Raw genomic sequence first — 6,203 nt, 5'->3', positions numbered from 1 at the left:
TTTGCCATCTGAAGACGGGCAAAAAGGAAGCAAGGCAGAGGGATTGAGGCAGAGAGTTAGAGTTTCTTAACAAAGGGGCTGAAAGCATTGCCACTGATCGTGGAGTTCAGGGGACGAGGAATGTGCAAAAGGCTGGAGCCGGTTTGAACGAAGAGGGTGAATAAAGGGGTGGGGTGTGAGCGGGCTTGAGAGGTAGGCATGAAGTGATTTATGGGTGAATTTGTGCTAACTCATCGACGGAGCTAACTAATCCCAATTCCCAACTCTTCCTTTCCCTAGACCCTTTTGTATGCATCTTCTTCGAATGTTTATCTCATTCCCTCATATCTGTCATCCAGATGCATTAGCGAAGGTGAACTTTAACCTGCTCCATACAAATCAGGCCAGACCTCATGTGGCTGTGTCATAAGTGTTGAAAATACTGTAATGGGAATTCCTAAAATTCCTAAGGAATTTTTCCATGGCTGTAACTTAGGCCGCTTTGCCTTTGAAGAGACAGAGGCCCACTTTGCAACATGAAGTCACTGCACTCAATACTTCGCTTTGCAATCTGCTCAGACTGAAGGAGAAGATTTTGATCGAGCTCAGTCAGCCAGGAATCAGACCCGATTCAGCTATAAAGTGCCTGTCAAATAAAAGCACTTTATATCTGACACAGGTCAGATTCAGATATGACAGAAATAAAGTGCCTGTCAACAATGCTGACAAGATTGAGTGAGGGTTGCTGTTACTTTGACTTGTGAGTGAATTGTTCAGTTCTGACCTTCCACGGCTATTCAGCCTTATTGTGAGGCAGTTGTTGGGATCCATAAAATCCTTATTACAAACCCTTATAGCCAGGTTCACTGGGCATGTAAACAGTCATCCAGCTCCTGTGTTCTGCATAAATAATAAACCTATTATTGGTCAACCTGGCTGAGTAATAGCAGTTCCACCTCTGAGTCAGAATGCTGTGGGTTCAAGCGCCACATCGAGACTTGGAATTGCACAGTCTGAGCTGACAATCCAGTGCATTGCTGGGGTGAGTTCCATTGTCGGAGGTGCCGTCATTCAGATAAGATGTTAAATCGAGGTCCCGTCTGCTTGTTCAGATGGATGTTAAGGATCCCATGGCCATATTCGAGAAGAGAAGGGAGTTTCTCCCGATGTTTCAATCCTCCAAATAAAATTGGTAATCACTCTACGGCTGTTTGTGGGACATTGTTGTGCGCAACTGGCTGCCACGTTTCACCCACAGAAACACAGTCAATCCACTTTACAGTTACAGCTCATATAAATATATCATCAAGGAAGAATGCTTATGGCACAAAATGACAGAATGTGCACCAACAATAAAGATAAAAGTCACTTATTCAAACTTCTCACTCTTATTTTTCCCGTTTAGCAACTTTAATTTGAAAGGCACAAAATTTGTTTTATTCCTTCTCCTTATTACAAAGTTCTGCTTTTCAGCTTTAATACTAATATTAATAATCCTTGCAATTTGATGGAGTGCCTCATCACGTCTTTGAGACGTCTTAAAGCGCTTTCCGTGGAATTCTGAAAGCAGAGACCCCTGTCTTCATCCCAGTGTGTTTATTATTGAGGGGGATGGGGTGGGGGGGAATCACTGGATAGCGCTCATAGCAGGATGCTGGGGGGTGGCTTAGAAACCAATTGGACAGTTCTGATAACTTGACACATTCCAAACAGCCAGCAATCACATGATATCCCTCTCAGAATTAACTGGATTGTTTTCTATCTTGTGACCAGTTTCTTTCTCCTCTTTGCTGAAGGCTGACGTTAGCCTATTCCTCATCCTACAGGTTTTTGTCAAATGAGTCGACAAGTTGGCAGTTGGTAGTTGGCAACAGCAGTAAATGTGACCACAGGCGAGGATCACAGCCAAGCTACCCCAGTTCTTTAGCTCACACACACACACGGCACAAAACTGCCTACAAAGTACACAGTCACTACACTGTACGGTAAATCGTGTGACGTCCTCCAGACGTGAAAGGCACTGTATCAAATAGATTCTTGTTCTTTGTACATTTCAGTATGACAGTGTTATCTACAGTACAGTCTGAAACTCTTTCTAAGTTCTCAGTAAATAAAAAAATTGGCCTGAATTTCCTTTTGCTTTGAAATGAATCCGCTGTGAGTAAGATTTCTGGAGACTGTTAACTTGTCATGAATCCTGTCATTAGTCCCTGACTCAGTTAAAACTTGTGTTAGCAGTCTATAGATGTGCCAGAATAAGATTTCTCAATACAATACAGTACAAATTTACTTTTATACAATGTCTTTCATCTAAGGAGGATGTTTTAAGGAGCTTAATCTCTCATCCCTTGGGTTACCGAGCATGAGTGCTGTGTAAAAATCACTTTTCCCATGTATCCTGCACCCTCTCATTATGAGATAAATATTTCCTCTGCTCTACAAAAAAATCTTAATGTACAACAGATGTTAATGGGTAGATGCAGAGGGCGACCTCTTCCAGTCAATCTCAAACCAGCAGCTTCACTTCTGCAAAATGGTTTAAAAGCCCTCTTGGTTCACAGCTTTCCTAGTTGCTTTCATAATATTCCTTGCATCCTTGAAATGTCCCCCTGATGTGAAAGGCACCGTATAAATGTCAGTTGCATTATGTATCATATTGCTTTTGATACAGAACTTTCCACATTGGGAGGATGTCTCAAAGCGCTCCACAGTATTTACTGTTAAAAGTGGAGTAACTGTGTAGGCAAATGCAGCAGCCAATTAGTGCACACCAATGTCCCATAAATAGCCATGAAGCAAATTAGCTGGATTGATGGCGAGGACACCAAAAGAAACTCTCTTCTCATTTCAGATCATCCCATGGGATCTTTGGTGTTCACTGAATTGGCTGACAGGACCCTGGTCTAACATCTCATCTGAAGGACAACAACTTCAACAAATCATCAGACCCTTAGCACTGTATTGAAATGTCATCTTAAACCACAAGCTCAATGTCCCAATGGGGGAGGGGGGGGGGGCTTGAACCCACAAATTTCTGACTCAGAGACGGAAGTGATACCAACTGTGCTAGGCTGAGACTAAATGGACCCCTGAAAGCCTAGTCAAATAAAAAGCACAATTTAATTTTATATTCCTAATTTCACTTTATTTATCACTTAAAAATCCATTGGAGTTGTTTACAAGCTTGAAGGAAGACCTTCTTGACAGGTAGGCAACAGACAAAAAAAGGTTGTTAGCGCCCCCTTGTGGCCTGTAATCTGATGACAATCTCCTTCAAGTACTGTAAAATGGGTATCAATCCCATTTTTAACAGTAAGTTATGTTTAATTGAATATAATTCTCATTTTATGATTTAACAAAGACAAGTTAACATGTTGAAGTTATCTTTTTGTATGAGTTCAAGTAGAAATTGTCTGCAGTCCGTGTCCTCTCCCGCACAGGCTCCGTGTGCCCATTCCCCTATCCTCACTCGCCTTCACTACAAATTCAAGATCCTCGTTTTCACCATAAAATTCCTTCCCCCCACCCCACCTCTGTGACCTTCTGTAACCCTACTGACCTGACCACCCCCTGCGCTCAGCAAGCACTGGCTTGTTTCATGTCCTTCACCTTTACACCACAGAATTGTTAGGCAATCTTTCGCCATTCAGCCCTATTTCTCTGGAACGCAATCTCCCAATCCCGCTGCTTTTCCTTCTTTCCTCTCCCTCTTTTCAATCGTGCTTTGTATCACCTTCCTTCCCTTGGTGATGTGCATATGTTCATTCTCTGTATACATCATAGTACATTCAAAAGCACCATTAGTATATGTTACACATCAAACACTTTGCCAACCCAGAGATACATTAATGAGCCGATTATCCATACTTAACAATGCAGATAATTGGAGTCATCAAATAAAATATAATTGGCTACATCTCTATTCCATCAGATGTTGTACTGTCACTACAGTGCACATTGCCAGCTCAATTCTGGGCTATTTTTCGTCTGTCATTCTCTCTCAATGCAGAGCAGAGAGCCAGCAGTGTGAGGAGGCAACTGAGTGAGGTGGAACAGAATGAGAATTATGTTAAGGAATTTGTTGAGAGTGGGAATTCAGTACAGAGGGGGAAAGAGGTGCAGAATTATAAAATATATAAGTTATATTAAAATAATATAAACCATGTCTGGGAATATGGCAGGGCAGCTGAGTGTGCCATGTGGGAACTCCAGGATGCTTTGTGTGGCCTGGACAGACACGTGTGTAGCAAGTGCCTCCGGCTGCTCAAGCTTGAGCTCAGAGTTTCTGAGCTCGAGGAGAGGCTGGTGTCACTACATAGTATACGGTAGGCTGAAGAGTTCATGGATCGAACATTTCCAGAGGTGGTCACCCTACAGCCACATAGGGTTCAGAAGGAGAGTGAGTGGGTGACCGCCCAGCTTGGTAGGAAGAGGGCAGTGCAGAAATTCCCTGAGAGTGTGGCACTCACAAACCGGTTCTTTGTACTGAATACCGGTGAGGGTGATGACAGCTCTGGGAAGAGGAGTCAAAAGCAAAGGGATGCACAGGGGGACACAGGGAAGAGTGTAAGTGCAATTGTCACTGGGAACACAATGGTGAAAGGAATAGACAGGTGTTTCTGCAACTAAAGACATGACTCTTGCATGGTATGTTGCCTCCCTGATGCCGGGGTTGAAGATCATGGAATGGGTGCAAATGTTCTACAGGGGGAAGGGGAACATCCAGAAGTTGTGGTTCATGTTGGGATCCATGAAGTAAGGAAAAAAAGGGCTGAGATCCTACAGAGAGAGTATCAGAAGCTAGGGAAAAAGCTAAGGAGTAGGACCTCAAAGGTGGTGATCTCTGGATTACTCCCAGTGCCTCGTGCAAGTGAGTATCAAAACAGCAGGATCAAACACATGGCTGGAGAAATGGTGCAGAAGGGAGGGCTTCAGGTTCTTGGATCAGTGGGACCAGTTCTGGGGCAGGTGTGACCTGTACAAGATGGGTTACACCTGAACAGGGCTGGGATCAATGTTCAATTTCCAAGTTTGCAGATGATACTAAGCTGGGAAAAGTAGTAAACGATGAGGAGCATAGTAGCAGACTGCAAATGGACATAGACAGACTGGTAAAGTGGGCGGACACGTGGCAGATGAAGTTTAATATGGAGAAATGCGAAGTGATGCATTTTGGGAGGAAGAATGAGGAGAGGCAATAAAAGCTGATGGTCCAATCTTAAAGGGAGTGAAGGAACAGAGAGACCCGGGGGTTCATATAAGTAAATCTTTGAATTTACAGGTAGGTAAAGGTAGATAAAGCTGTTAAAAAAGCATACGGGATACCAGGCTTTATAAGTAGGGGCATAGAATACAAAAGTCAGGAAGTTATGATGAACCTTTACAAAACACTGGTTAAGCCTCAGCGAGAGACTGTGTTCAGTTCTGGGCACCGCACTTTAGGAAGGATGTCAAGGCATTGGAGAAGATGCAAAGGAGATTGACCAGCATGGTACCAGGAATGAGGGACTTCAGTTATGAGGAGAGGCTAGAGAAGCGAGGATTATTCTCCTTGGAACAGAGAAGGTCAAGAGGAGACTTAATAGAAGCTTTTTAAAAATTATGAGGGGATTCGATAGGTGAACAAAGGGAAACTATATCCGTTGGCGGGTGGGTTGGTAACCCAAGGGCACCGACTTAAAATAGTTGTTAAAAGAAACAGAGGGGAGCTGAGGAGAAATGTGTTCACACAGCGAGTCATTCGGATCTGGAATGCATTGCCTGAAAGGATGGTGGAAGCCAATTCGATAACAACTTTCAAGAGAGAAGTAGATAATTATTTGGGGAGGGCAAGTTTGCAGGGCTATGAGGAGAGAGCGGGGGAGTGGGATTGATTTGAATAGCTCTTTTCAAAATCCAACACAGACACGATGGGCCGAATGGCCTCCTTCTGTGCTGTGTAATTCTATGATTCTATGCGACACTCCCTCTCTCTCTCACTGTGACTCTCTCTTACTGTGACTCTCTTTCTCTCACTGTGACTCTCTTTCTCTCACTGTGACTCTCGTTCTCTCACTGTGACTCTCGTTCTCTCACTGTGACTCGCTTTCAAGTACAAAACAAAATGGTTCATTTGTGGGTCACCAGATTACTTTTGACATCACTTGCCGCTTTGCGCATGTGGAAGTGACTTCAACAGTGACCTGATGACCTGGAAATTGCCTATTTTTTAGCACAGGGAACGG

This window comes from Callorhinchus milii, unplaced genomic scaffold, assembly GCF_018977255.1.
Source record: "Callorhinchus milii isolate IMCB2004 unplaced genomic scaffold, IMCB_Cmil_1.0 Scaffold2, whole genome shotgun sequence".
NCBI classification, from domain to species: Eukaryota; Metazoa; Chordata; class Chondrichthyes; order Chimaeriformes; family Callorhinchidae; genus Callorhinchus; species Callorhinchus milii.
Note: the sequence above shows the minus strand (reverse complement) of the source record.